The 15,192-nt window shown below is 42.8% G+C and overlaps 1 pseudogene across 1 annotated transcript in view; it reads right to left on the bottom strand.

The window, feature by feature from the left end:
- Positions 1–9,584: 9,584 nt before the first annotated feature.
- The window catches only part of LOC105521602, a 188,777-nt pseudogene continuing 183,169 nt past the window's right edge, over positions 9,585–15,192 (bottom strand). The window contains exon 7 of the transcript XR_001003298.1: positions 9,585–9,733. The product of XR_001003298.1 is annotated as a zinc finger FYVE domain-containing protein 9-like (transcript). The remainder of the gene's footprint in view (positions 9,734–15,192) is intronic.

Below are 15,192 nucleotides of genomic sequence, written 5' to 3'. Positions count from 1 at the left end.
TTTCAAGTGACTCACAAATTTTCATTCCTTTCAGAAAATAATACCTGACATTCGTGCTCGTTCTATGCCAGTGACTTGTTTTTCTTAACATTTTGCATGTTTTATTAACTCATTTAACTCAGTAGCAATTCATTCAAACCTCAAAATAACCCTCAAAGGCAGGATTGTAATCCCCACATTACAAACCAGAAAACTGAGGCACGGAGAGGTTGACTACACCCAGGTTGAAACCTTCGGTTGTTTGGCTCCAGAGTTTGCGCTCTTAACCCCAGTTTTTATGCTCTCTATTTATGAAACATGCAAGAGACTTGCCTCCCACATAGCTCCTACAGGGGCTGGCCAGCCTTTCCTTATGTGCTGTCACTGTTCAGATCATTCTATTCTGGCACAGTTTAAATCTTCAGAGTCCTGCCTCATATTGTACCCAAGTCTACCTCCTTATAACTATGAAGCAAACGTTTAAAGTCAGTTAGCAAATTTCACCACTCCCAACTCCACTGAGGTAAGCAGAATGGTCCACTGAAGATGTCCATATCCTAATTCCTAAAACATGTGAATATGTTATATTACACAGCAAAAGATGTTTTGCTTACCTTACTATATAGTAAGGTTAGGGGCTTTCAAATTAGAGGGATTGACCTCGATTGGCCAGGTGGGTGAATCTAATCACACGAGTCCTTGAAAAATAGAGAACTTGGCCGGGCGTGGTGGCTCAAGCCTGTAATCCCAAGCACTTTGGGAGGCCGAGATGGGCGGATCACGAGGTCAGGAGATCGAAACCATCCTGGCTAACACAGTGAAACCCCGTCTCTACTAAAAAAAAATGCAAAAAACTAGCCGGGCAAGGTGGTGGGCGCCTGTAGTCCCAGCTACTCGGGAGGCTGAGGCAGGAGAATGGCGTAAACCCGGGAGGCGGAGTTTGCAGTGAGCTGAGATCCGGCCACTGCACTCCAGCCTGGGCGACAGAGCTAGACACTCCGTCTCAAAAAAAAAAAAAAAGAAGAAGAAGTGGCCTTTTTTTTTTTTTTTAAGAAGGCAATGGGAGGGAATAATTGAGGGGAGACTACTCTAGTTTAAAAGATATTTGAGGGACATTACAAACAAATGTAGTGAACCTGCATTGGCTGCTACTTCAATTGAATTAAATGTCTCCAAGGCAGCCTGGGAAATTTGAATATGGGCAGGATATTAGATGATAATAAGAAATTATTGTTAATTTTGTTAGGTGTAATAATACCATTGTGGTTATATAAGAAAATGTGTGCCGGGCACGGTGGCTCATGCCTGTAATCCCAGAACTTTGTGAGGCCAAGGCGGGCAGATCACCTGAGGTCGAGAGTTCGAGACCAGCCTAATCAACATGGAGAAGCTCCATCTCTACTAAAAACACAAAAATTAGCCAGGGTGGGGGCATGTGCCTTTAATCCCAGCTATGAGGGAGGGTAAGCCAGGAGAATAGATTGAACCCAGGAGGCAGAGGTTGCAGTGAGCTGAGATCGTACCACTGCACTCCAGCCTGGGTGACAGAGCAAGACTCCGTCTCAATGAATTAATTAATTAATTAAAGCTATGCTTTTCAGACTTATTGCGTATGTAAATCTGCTCAGCGTATTTTATGACATTTTTCCAATTATTGATACATATTTTGATTCAATATGGTAAAGGACCAAGCCCTGTCATGCTTCACTGAATACTTTTATCCAGTAATTAACATTCTCTAGAGAAAGGTAAACTATAACTTACATTTAGATTTAGAGATGAGAAATTTAGAGACTGCCATGTGCTTTCACAATGCAATCAAATTTAAACCTCACATCTCACCTATGAGTTGTCTTATTATAGATGAGCAAACAAAGGTTCAAATAAGTTAAGGACAAAAAAAAAAAGCATATAGGGTCAGGCACAGTGGCTCACACCTGTAATACCAGCACTTTGGGAGGCCAAGTCAGGTGGAGCACTTGAGGTCAGGAGTTTAAGACCAGCCTTGCCAACATTGTGAAACCACATCTCTACTAAAAATACAAAAATTAGCCAGGCATGGTGGTGGGTGCCTGTAATCCCAGCTACTTCGGAGGCTGAGGCAGGAGAATAGCTTGAACCCTGGAGGCAGAGGTTGCAGTGAGCCCAGATCACACCATTGCACTCCAGCCTGGGTGACAAGAGCAAAACTCTATCTAAAAAAAAAAAAAAAAGGCCGGGCGCGGTGGCTCAAGCCTGTAATCCCAGCACTTTGGGAGGCCGAGACGGGCGGATCACGAGGTCAGGAGATCGAGACCATCCTGGCTAACATGGTGAAACCCCGTCTCTACTAAAAAATACAAAAAACTAGCCGGGCGAGGTGGCGGGCGCCTGTAGTCCCAGCTACTCGGGAGGCTGAGGCAGGAGAATGGCGTAAACCCTGGAGGCGGAGCTTGCAGTGAGCTGAGATCCGGCCACTGCACTCCAGTCCGGGCGACAGAGCAAAAAAAAAAAAAAAAAAAAGGTTAAGGACAAATACCTTTTCTTGACATGACTGGGCAACATTTGGAAGAAAGAGATTGAAAACAAAGGTATGCAAAGGGGATAGAGGTATATATATACACGTATGGATAAAAGATTGCCTGAGGTGTGATTAAGCAATGAAAGATGAGAAGATAGACAAATGTAGAGATTCAGACTCCTCAGGTAAAAGAAAGGAGTTGGTGGGGCAGAGATAGGTTGGTTCATTTTGCTGGCCAACTGGGGACACAGAATATTCACAAATCAATTTCTCCATTTGTAAAATGCAGTTAAGATCCAGATTTGCAAGTTTCTTGATAGGATAGACGAGATAATGTATGTAAGGCACGTGTCCCGGTGCTTGTCCTGTGGTAGGCACACAATAGGTGTTACTTACCACTCAGACTCCCCAGTTCCTTGAAACTTCCAGTGCACCAGAATCAGACTTCCATTTTCCTAAGGCTCTTCACCACGACCCTATGATTTTGTTATCCACCACTTGGAGGGTCCCTATTGTTAGGTTTGTAACAAGGGTGGCAAATATTTGGATATTATGCTTTCTACCACAGAACTTCTTCCTGTTCTGTCTTCCCATTGTTCTCCCATGGCTATTTTTCCTCTGCCCCCTATGGCCCCGTTCCTGTGGTGTACAATGTTTGAAGACCATCAGAGCATATTCTTCAATGTCCTTTAATAATGCCTTTTTATTTCATGTTTACAGTAATTAAAGCCTTTTTCTGTTCATTTTCTCATTTCATTTTCATAATAACTCAGTGAAATAGGCAGAGCAGTGGCTTGATCCATCAAGGAAACTGAAACTCAAAGATGTACATGACTTACCCAAAGCCATACAGCAAGTAAATGGCTGAACTGAAACTAAACCAAAGTTTTGTGATTCTAAATCCTCTGGTACTTGAAATACAACACCAAGTCATCAGCTGTGGATCAGAAACCCAAACGGCACCACTAAAAGCTACACACAACCATTTGTTTTTCCTAGATAACGCTGGCCATCTTCCATGTGAAATATCCACATAATACATTGACTTTCTAAAGAAAAGTAAAGCCAATGTATTTCTATAGGAAGTCACAAACATTTGAGGTGCAAAATGCAACTGCTCTACTCCATAGATGGATAATCATTTTGGAGAAAGCTATTTCCATCATCTTTATAAATATTTGTAAAAACATTTTTCTGTGCTTATAAAAAATGGTGCTCTGAATATTCTTTTTTTCCCCCTTTATATTATATTACATTCTGCAAGCTTTTTTTTTTTTTTTTTTCCTTTAAGCCTATCTCTAAAAGGACCTCTACAGAAGTTAATGTCTGGAGTAAGATTTGCTTTCAAGGTGTGAATAAAGTAGGACTGTCTTGGGTCCTTTAGGTCAGTTGATCAAATACAAAGTCCAGTATCTTCTGACATAAAAATTCTGCCCAGCATATCTTTTCATTTTAATGGGAGAAATAGAAATGTGGCTACATGCACCAACAGTTAATCTCTGGCATTTTTATTTTATTTTGTTATAATGATTAATCTCTTATTGGAATAAAGCAACTCTGAGGTCATTGCATGTGAATGTCTTATTCTTGAAACAAAGTGTCTACACTAATATACTACTTAGTTAAAACAAAAAGAAAACTTTTGTGAATGTCATTAAATGTTTTGCTTTTTTGTTTTTGTTTTTGAGACGGAGTCTTGCTCTGTTGCCAGGCTGGAGTGCAGTGGCGTGATCTCGGCCTCTGCCTCCCAGATTCAAGCAATTCTCCTGCCTCAGCCTTCTGAGTAGCTGGGACTACAGGTGCGCACCACCATGACCAGCTAATTTTTGTAATTTTAGTAGAGACAAGGTTTCACCATGTTGGCCAGGATGATCTCGATCTCTTGACCTCGTGATCCGCTCTCCTCGTCCTCCCAAAGTGCTGGGATTACAGGCATGAGCCACTGCGCCTGACCCTCATTAAGAGTCTTCTTTGAAAGAATGGCATATGTATTAAAGAATCAACAGTATTTGTGCCAACATTCCATTCAATTGCTGTGACAATGGATAGTTTGATAAAGCCCTCGCCATGAAAGAGAATACAGTCAAAAAACAGTCAAAATGCATGTTAGTGCATTAAAATTATAATAATTTTAGTGCATGGTGAAGGTAGCACTTAAAATAATTGGGGAAAAATGAGCTTTTCAAGAAATAGTATAAGGACAATTAGCTATCCATTTGAGAAAATTAAATGGTTAGCTCTCTGTCTCATACCAGGCTGCCTTGGAGACATTTTTAATTCAATTGAAGTAGCAGCCAATGCAGGTTCACTACATTTGTTTGTAATGTCCCTCAAATATCTTTTAAACTAGCATAGTCTCCCCTCAATTATTCCCTCCCGTTGCCTTCTTTAAAACATAAAAGCCACTTCTTCTTATGTTCTGGATTTTCTGATTGCTTTCTTGGGTTCTATTTAACTTTTTTCTCTATTCCCTATATTTCCTATTCACTTGACACTTGCTCTAAAAGTTTGATAGAGTTTATAGACATTTTTGGCAAGACTATTTCATGGATACTTCTGTGTGCCTCCTGTTGGATCCCATGAGGAGGAACCCAAGGTCTGGTTTATCCTTGTCTTAGTGATGCTAACATTGATCAGCAAGCTCAAGCCAGCATTACCGCCTGAGTTCTGCCTCCTGTCAGATCAGTGGCTGAATTAGATTGCCCGCCACTCACTCCCTGCTGTGTGATCTAGGTCCCAACAGGCCACGGATCAGTATCTGTCTGCAGTTCAGGGGTTGGGGACCCCTGGTTTAAAGAACTAAATATAAATATAAATAAATACAAAGGGTATCGATACACTAATGGTGGTAATGTAAATTGATCCAGCCACTTTGGAGGGAAAAATGGCAATTAAATGCACATATCCCGTGACCCAACAATTGAACTTCTACACAGTTACCCTAGAGAAATATTGATACACATGTGCATAAGGGGAATTGCCTAGGATGCTCACTGCAACATTCTTTATGAGAGTAAACAAATTGGAAACAACCTAAATATTCACCAGTATAGAAATGGTTAAATAAAACTTTCATACATGCAAACAATGGAATACTATACTGCAGTTTAAATGCTTCAGTTTGGTTTTTAAGAAATGGAAGAAGGCTGGGCGCGGTGGCTCAAGCCTGTAATCCCAGCACTTTGGGAGGCCGAGGCGGGCGGATCACGAGGTCAGGAGATCGAGACCATCCTGGCTAACACGGTGAAACCCCGTCTCTACTAAAAAATACAAAAAACTAGCCAGGCGAGGTGGCGGGTGCCTGTAGTCCCAGCTACTTGGGAGGCTGAGGCAGGAGAATGGCGTAAACCCAAGAGGCAGAGCTTGCAGTGAGCTGAGATCCGGCCACTGCACTCCAGCCCGGGCGACAGAGCGAGACTCCGTCTCAAAAAAAAAAAAAAAAAAAAAAAAAGAAATGGAAGAAAAATATAGATCCATAAGTAGCAACATGGAAAGTTATCCAAGATATATTGTTAGATGAAAAAGCTATTCACTGAAGAATGTATAGAAAAAAGTGATTTTACTTTTATAAAAATAAATACTGTACTATTTAAGTGTATGTACATTTGTTTTCATAAGTGCAGAGAAAAATGTCTAGATGGAGACACAGCAATCTGTAACTGTGAGTGCTTCTGGAAAATGGGTTTGAGACAAAATCTGAAGGTAAGAAGGTATTATTAGAAGATTTTTATGGTGACCATGTTTTCATTTGATAGTTACATAATTTTTAAACGATAAAAGCACTCACTGCAAATGATGCTACAAGCCCTGAGGAAGGTGTGCCCCCACCTCCTTCCCAAGTTGACAATTAACTGAAAGAAAAGGTGAAAGGAAGAGAAAGTCCACATAGAGACTTGCCATCTAGAATCAATTCTTCATAGTAAAGTTCAATGGCAGAAAATCCTACATGGTCATTCTAATCTCTCATGACCTCCTCCCCTAAAATATATTTTTAGCCTCCTCTTTTTGATTAGGACATTAATTCAAGTAGATGTAGTGTAAAATGCAATGCATCACCTACTAGAGAGTAAATTCAATGAGGGCAGATACCATGCCAGTCTTAGTCATCTTGGTGTCCCTGGTTCAGCACAGTACTTGGTACCTGGATGTGTTTGCTAGACATTAGCTCTAACCGGGCCGGGCATGGTGGCTCACGCCTGTAATGCCAGCACTTTGGGAGGCTGAGGCAGCTGGATTACCTGAGGTCAGGAGTTTGAGGCCAGCCTGGCCAACACGGTGAGACTCCATCTCTACTAAAAATACAAAAAAATAGCTGGGCGTGGTGGTGCACACCTGTAGTCCAGCTACTGAGGCAGAATAATCACTGGAACCCAGGAGGCAGAGGTTGCAGTGAGCCATGATCGTGCCATTGCACTCCAGACTGGGTGACAGAGAGAGACTCCATCCCAAAAAAACAAAAAATAGAAAACAAAAAAGAGAGAGAGAGAGAGATTAGCTCTAACCTAACTGTGTCTGTATTCCTATCTTTATTGTCACAAACAGCTCCATTCTGCCTCTAGCACATTTATTCAATAGATATGTATAAGACTCCTCCTATGTGCCTGGCACTGTACATTAAATATTTGTTATATAAATGTTGAATGAAGGAAAATACCTATTAGCATCCATTAATACAATAGCATCAAAGTGCATCCATTTATAAGCTTAACTAGTTGACTGAATGGGAAGGAACAGACAAATGGGGACATGGCACAGTACACAGAGATTGAAAGAAAGGAGACCTGAGTGCTGTACCCTGGGAGGCCATGCAAGGAGGGGCACCAGCGGGGTGGCAGTCCCTTTTCTAGCACCTCATTATTGATACCATGAGCAAAGTAACACATACCGCTTCCTGTATATGTTCGTTCGACAACTTAAGATTAAACAATTAATCTGGCTGAATACCTTAGTCCCTACCCTCCAGGAGAGCATACAGTAGGGGGTGGAATGAAAAAATGTGGGCTTTGGGTCAGGTTTAAACTATTGCTGTTGGGAGATCCCAGGCAAGTTGCTGACCTCTCTGACCTTCAGTGAAATAGGATGATGACACCTCTGATAAAGAGTTATTTTGCATTTTTAAAACACCCTCTTGTAAAATGCCTGGTACTTAGTAGGTACTCAGTAATTGATAATTAAAATTATTAATTAATCTACAGGTTTAATCTTACATTCTAGCTGGGGTGGAGGTAAGAAAGGGGGAAAGACCATAAGATAATTACCTCTAATGGAAGGCAGAGTCAAATACGTGTTCGCATTAGGAAGGGGGACACAAGGTTGTAGACCCAGAGAAAAATATAATACCTTCCAACTAACTGTGGGGACTGGGGAAGGCTTCCCAGCTAATGTGGCATTTCAAATTGGGCCTGAAGGGATGAGGAGGATTTCTATAGGTAGAGAAGGGATAAGGTATGTGACTGTGCACTCTCTTGTCCTATAAACACAAAGGTATCCCTGTAGCAGACACAGAATGAAATTTGTTAGGGTGATAAAGAAAAGCAGAGAGACGCAGTTAAGATTATGTCTCTATAACAGCAAACATACATTTGGCAGCAAATAAATGGATCATCATGACTCACTTGGTTTCTCCAGACTCAGGAGAAGAAAATGAAAAAAGAATTGGAGCTGAATGTCAGGATAAAATTGTTTTACTAGAAAGATGGTTTTGATTGTGAGACAATCTCCCAAGGAAAAGAAAAGAATCCCTTGCTCGTGCATTCTATTAACTAGAAAGTATCTTGGATACAGTTGAATCTTTTGATTATACAATTGAATGAAAACTCTTAAAGCAAGAATGAAGAACAGACATTCCCTTGGAGATTGTGCTCTGACAGTCTAGACAGTAGCCCTGCCCATAGACACTACAGCATTCTGTACAACAAACATAATCTAAATCTCACTGCCCAGCTGGACCTTTTACTGTATACTCTCTCATACAGTGTTTCGTGGGCCTGCGTTACCCCCAGTAGACTGCAGGCTGTCTGAGCTCAGGAATACTGTTACCTGTTTTCCCCAGAATTTAGCATCATCCAAGACACACAGTCCCCTGAGCTTAGGTTTCTCCATTCAGTCATCTCTCCAGTTCTTCTAAGTCTTTATTACAAGGTGATGAACTTGAGTGAAAACAGGACCCACATTAGCTCATTTGTAATTGTTTTCTGGGTGGCTGATCTTAGCCCCTGAGTTTATAATTATCAGGTAGACAAAGAATAGCCTCAATTTTCAGCTCCTCTATAATATGCAGCAACAGATTTTTTTCCTCTAAGACCAAGAGAGGAGGGAAATACAGAATTTGAGCAAATTCCTAAGGGTGCAGTACCATAAAGTCACATAATATGAGTATAAACTCAAGGAGAGGGGTTGCTTTATAGGGTTAGCATTGGGTCACACAAAAGGCCATCATACGGCCATGAATCCATGAAAGTTCTTCTTTGAGCCTGTCCCTAACCTGTGTGCATTGGAAAGAAAAGACCCAGTTTCCCCTTTGCCTGAAAGGCCGGTCTGTGTTGTGTCCTACAGCCTTTTGCTAGTGGCTGCTGTGAGGGCCCATGAGAGTCCCTGAGCATTCCAGGAGTGGAATTGATTGGGGAATCAAAGAGTGTGGCTTGGACAAGTGGGCTGAGCATGACTTGTCAGTTGTGAGACACCATCTTTTAGCCTCCTCTCCTTTTCCAGAAGGTTGACTATACCTTTAATTAACTGTGGAAACTTGTCACAAGGGAGCTTGTTAAAAATGCAGAATCACAGGATCCCCTTTTAACAAGATCCCCGGGTGATTCATATGCACAGTAAAGTTTGAGAATCACTGCCTTGAGCCCTCTAGGCCTGTTTCTGCTTCCCTTAAATGGGATTGAGGACACCAACCTATCCCTGAGACTGGCTGTGGGTAGCAGATGAGATAACCTGGGACACCACTGTACTGGAGCCGGCTGTTAGATTTGCAGGAGTTTTGTGAGCTGCTTGTTAAGTTGCTGCTAGTTTGAACTTGGGCTGCGATGGGAGTATTTACACCACAACAATATGCAGACCCTACACATCAGGGCTTTTCATTTGTTTTCAGAGATGCACTTTATCTGTACTCCATCCTAGGATCCTTTTCCAGGTAATACCCAAGACCTGTGAGCTGCGGAGTCTGCCACGTGTAGCACAAGAAGGACACTTGCAGGTCACTAGGGGTGTTCAGAAGTGGGGACATCAGCTTGAATTTGGACCCATGGTCTGGATACCAAAACAGGAAAGGTAAGGGCAGAGCCTCTCCATTTGGGCTCTCCTCAGTTCCTTGGCGCTTAACTCAACAGCTGGAGCTCATTACTATACCCCTTACCCACTAGCTGCTCAAAGGCCTTGTTCTGTTATGCTGCAGAGGGTCTGTACTTCGGCAGCAAAGGAAGCCATGCCCAGCATAGTGCCAGTGGGTTCTGTCCTAGGAACCTTGGAAAAGAACTTCTCAAATCATTAAGGAAATGAAAATGAAAACAAACCCTGAGGGAGGAGAAAATCCACCTACTAGCTAGCTTACTTAACATAGTCTACTTAACATAGACCATGTGTTAATGGGACATTAAGATCCCACCAAAAGGAAAAAAGCATTTTAGCCATCCAGCTCCCTGTTCACACAGGGCAAAGGTAAACTATGTGGCTGTGGAACGTTTGCATGCTTCAACATTTTGCAAGAGGATGATCTATCTCTCAGAGGTACCATAAGGATTTTGTGATCCTGAGGTTGCTATGGTGGCTGCTTTTGTGTTGAATAACAAAGTGCTATATAAACTCGGGCAAATCTGCATAAATTATATCTCGCCTGTGACTCCATGGTTCTCTAACTTACACACCCTGATCCATAATGGAAGAAACATGCTTGGACATAGAGCAATGGGGCATAGACATATGTTGCACCAGCAAGGGTGCTTCCCAGGTAGTTTCATCAAGTAGGCTATTTATTTCCCTCTAGTTAAACAGTTGTTAATTGCCAAAACACCTTTTCTGAAATTATTTTGCAAGTCTTTTAGCACAAAGGCTATTGATGAGGCACACTTGGTATTTTTCAGATAACACAAAGCACAGCCAAGTAAGCATGTTTCCATTTTGATTCACAGAAATCTAATACTCTTCTATTACTTACATTCAGTCCATATTTATGACAAAATGAGGTTTTCGTATAAAATAAAAACCTGAAACTTACCACTATGCTGTGCCTCTATCTTTTATCTCTTGCCCCTCTGAGCTGCAACATTCCATGGGATCCAGAATTATATTATCGCAGCCTAACTTCCTTTTGTCCAAGCAGAGCATATTGCAGTTCTCCAAAAGTAATGCAATATTATCAGTTCCAAGCACCTCCCCACTTTCACCCCCCTCCCTTTTTAAAATGCCATTACTTTTCAAGAAGGTGTGTCAGTATAACAGAGTGTGTATTTCTAGCTAGCTTGCAGCCTTGACAAAGGGGTTTGGGCTGGGCGCGGAGGCTCAAGCCTGTAATCTCAGCACTTTGGGAGGCCGAGACGGGCGGATCACGAGGTCAGGAGATCGAGACCATCCTGGCTAACACGGTGAAACCCCGTCTCTACTAAAAAATACAAAAAAACTAGCCGGGCGAGGTGGCGGGTGCCTGTAGTCTCAGCTACTCGGGAGGCTGAGGCAGGAGAATGGCGTAAACCTGGGAGGCGGAGCTTGCGGTGAGCTGAGATCCGGCCACTGCACTCCAGCCTGGGCGATAGAGCAAGACTCTGTCTCAAAAAAAAAAAAAAAAAAAAAGGGGGGGGTTTGAAGTATGTGTCAAACATATTTCACTTACCCCTGGCTCCTTGCTTTAGGTCAGTAGACGACCAGGAGGTGACATTTTCCCAGAAGCAAGATAACTACATGCCAGTTTTCACAGAGCAATGGCGTGTTGTTCTTCACTTTTTGTTCTGATGACCAAGATCACACCTAAGTCATGCACCTTTTACTCTCTTCTGGAAATGTAGCCAACCGACCATCTACACAAAAGCAACCTCCAGCTGGGAAAGCCACTCTCATCTCAGAGGTGAGTGGAGCATGGCGATGAGTCATGAGAGCTCACAAATGGCAAAACCAGGTGTCTGGGTTTCCAGATGATATTAAAGGATCTCTGTAACATCACTGGGACTTGAGTGGGATTGAACTCCTGCTCTGCACCAACTGCAACAGGGAAACGCATGCAGGCGTTTCTGATTTTCCTGTTGCATTCTTTCAGACAGCCAACTTTTACAGAGGGTAGCCACATGATTGGAGCCAGAGATTTCACTTGGCCCTGAGCCACCAGCACTAACACATGTCTGAGGACTCACAGCTGCCTCACTAGTGGCTTCTCAGCACCTCCGCTGCAGATGTGTGCTTTTCATGCTGTGTAATGTCTGTTTCTCAAGCTTCTGTGAGAGAGAGCAAGACAGAGAAAAGAACCGATAGACATCAGCTCCAACAAGTGCCCACTCACAGGTGGAAGAATATCCAGGAAGCAGGTTGGGCTAAACCCCACACTGCTAGGCATTACTCGGGTTCTCCAAGGTAGCAGGGTGTGACTGACCAATGTTGGCCCCAATCCCATCCCTGCAAAATCCCAATCTTAGCTCTCCAAAGCCCCCAAGTCATCGGCAAAAGCAGTTCGGTCCTGATACTAATCGTTGCCCATGCCCAGCAAAGCCTGGGACAGTACCTGATCCATTTCCTTGCCTGTGAGATGAAGTTCATCAATTGTCAATTTCTAATGACAAGCAAATTATAAGCAATGGGCCTTGCTCCTTGTCTGAAATGTCATGGAGGCATCTGCAGGCTGGATGGTCAACACATTTTCTGGTACATAGGGCAAACGAGATCCGAGGTCTAGTTCTAACACGTCACTGACATGCTGGCTAACCTTTGGCAGGTCACTTTTGCTCCGTGACTTAGTTTTCTCATCTCTACAAGGAGGAAGTTGGATTAGATCACCTCCAATGCAACTTCCAGTTCTGCTATTAAGTGATTCTGTGTTGCACACACTGACTTTACAGCTAGGCTGCCTCAAATAGTCACCAGGAAGTTCTCCTTCTTTATGCTGTATGCCCATCTCAGACCAACTTGGTTATAAAATAAGTAAAGTCTCAGCAATAGGCTGGTGGCAGCAAGAAGCAACAAGCTCAGCCCACACAGCAAGAACGTTTGCCACCACATGGTATTTTCTCAAACAGTTTCCAGACACATCTGCACAGCACCTAGACAGAAAGCAACAAGAAAACACATGAACTTCATGGGTGGTCTTCTCAAGATGTTCAAAAACATTCAGGATATAAACTCACCAGGTCTATCTTCACTCCCACCCTTGAAAGACACAGGATTCCATTAACACCAGGCCCTGCCTTGGTTGCAACAATCCACCAGCCCAGAGTCTGTAGTTACCTCATACCCTAAAATCAACTCAGCTTTGTCCCCTATGTCTCAGATCTCCTTGGTCCCGAGTTAGGGGGTGAATTATCTGCCACCACTTCCTCTAAAACAGCTGGTAGAGCCCACCTTTGCCTTAAGTACTGGAAAGTGAGCCCACCATTCAGCCTGCAAACACTACCATGACATTTCAGATGAAGAGCAACAATTTCAGCTCTAGTTCTAGCTGTGTTACTGACATGCTAGCTAACCCTTGGCAGGTCACTTTTGCTCTCCATGACTCGAGTTTCCCATCCGCATCTCTACAAGGAGGAAGTTGAATTAGATGACCTCCAAGGCCACTTCCTGTTCTGATGCTGAATGATTCTGTTATAGGACATGCCTCCAACATGCAGCAGGGCCATAAGAGCCCTGGCCTAGAAGTCTAGCACTGCCACTCACTAGCTGTGATTCTCCAACTTATTTAGGTAGCAAGGACCTCGAAGTCATGGAGACCTTTGTGGAATACTATAAAATAGAGATATCTGGCCAGCCGTGGTGACTCACTCCTGTAATCCTAGTACTTTGGGAGGCTGAGGCAGGCAGATCACCTGAGGTCAGGTGTTTGAGACCAGCCTGGCCAACATGATGAAATCCCATCTCTATTAAAAATACAAAAATTAGCCAGATGTGGTGGCAGGCGCCTGTAATCCTAGATATTCAGGAAACTGAGGCAGGAGAATCACTTGAACCTGGGAGGCGGAGGTTGCTGTGAGCCGAGATCGCGCCACTGCACTCCAGGATGAGCCAGAGTGAGACTCCGTCTCAAAAACAAACGAACAAACCAAAAAAACAAAACAAAACAAAAAAAGTGGTATCTATTTTTATCACCAAACACATTTGGTTTTTTATTTATGTACATGCCTCTTTATTGGAACAACAATAATATCAGTATCTGGAACATTTAAGAAATTATGTGTTAATATTTTTAAGTTTTCTGTTATACTCAATTGCTTGTGTCTTGCTTAGTTTTTCACCTACAATCCATCATCTGTACAAGGCCTTAGCTGGTGCTTTCCCTGTTCCTGTCCCCATTCCGCTCCATTATCCCTCTCTCATTCATTAACCCTATCAGTTACTCTGGCCTCCTTTTAACTCCTAGAACATTACTAACATTCATCCTCAGGGCCTTTGCACTTGCGGTTTTCTCTATCTGGAATTATCACTTCTTTCAGGTCAAATAAATGTCACTTTCTCAGTAGGGTTTTCCATGGCTTCCTCACCAAATAAACATTCCAAACCCCATTCATACTTTCTATTCCCTTTGTTCCTTTGCTCACTTTTTTCTCGTTAGCCTTTATCACTGACATATCATACATTTTACCTATTTGTCGTATTTGTTGTCTCTTTCCCCAATTAGAACATAAGCTCCATGAGGCCAGGGATTTTTTTGTTTTTTGTTTTTTTCCACTGCTGTTTCAGTGCCAAGAACAGTACCTGGTACAGAGAAGGCACTCAGAAGCTATATGTTGAATGAATGAAGGACTGGGAGCAGGCACCAAATTATTTCATAAATATTTATGGGAGAAAAAATTATAGTTGAAAAGATGTATCAAATTAATCTGCAAACTGGGAAAGCCTTCCCTTTATTCTTAGTGAGTGACTGACATTTCAGTCCAGTTCTGGGAACTTTAGGGAGCCTCAGGGACAGAGTTTGAGAGCCCTGAGTGTAAATGCCCTCCTGCCATATTGTGTGTTCTGACTTGCATGGCCTAATCTTGTCAGCTGCCTTGCCAATCAATAATACACACTTCTGGCTGGAAACATCCAGTAATATGTTAGAACATGGAGTCCCCTAGACATAAAAGCAACCACGGAAAATGTTTTCCGAGTGCAAAGCTCTATGCTTGAATGCATTTCTGGCACTATCAGCAAAGCTCACAACCACCCTGTGAGGTGAGGAGCATTTTTTTTCCTGTTTTTCAGGTGGGAAAACAGAGACTAAAGGAGACAGTTTTTTCCCCAGGTGTGCACAGCAAGAAATGGTGAGGTGAGGCTTTAAATTTGAGCCTGAAACACTAAGCTCTACCCTGTTACTTTCTTATCTCCTATTGCCTGCTTTCTTCCTGCTGCTGAAGTCCTCTCCTTACTCCCCACCCCCAAGCCTGGAAATTTGCATTTGGAGATTAAAATATGTAGATGTGACCAGGCGTGGTGACTCATACCTGCAATCCCAGCACTTTGGGAGGCCGAGGCAGGCAGATCACCTGAGGTCAGGAGTTCGAGACCAGCCTGATCAACATGGAGAAACCCTGTCTCTA

The sequence above is a fragment of the Colobus angolensis genome, unplaced genomic scaffold (genome assembly GCF_000951035.1).
Source record: "Colobus angolensis palliatus isolate OR3802 unplaced genomic scaffold, Cang.pa_1.0 Scaffold401, whole genome shotgun sequence".
NCBI lineage: Eukaryota > Metazoa > Chordata > Mammalia > Primates > Cercopithecidae > Colobus > Colobus angolensis.
Note: the sequence above shows the minus strand (reverse complement) of the source record. Positions and strands in the feature narration are given on the sequence as shown.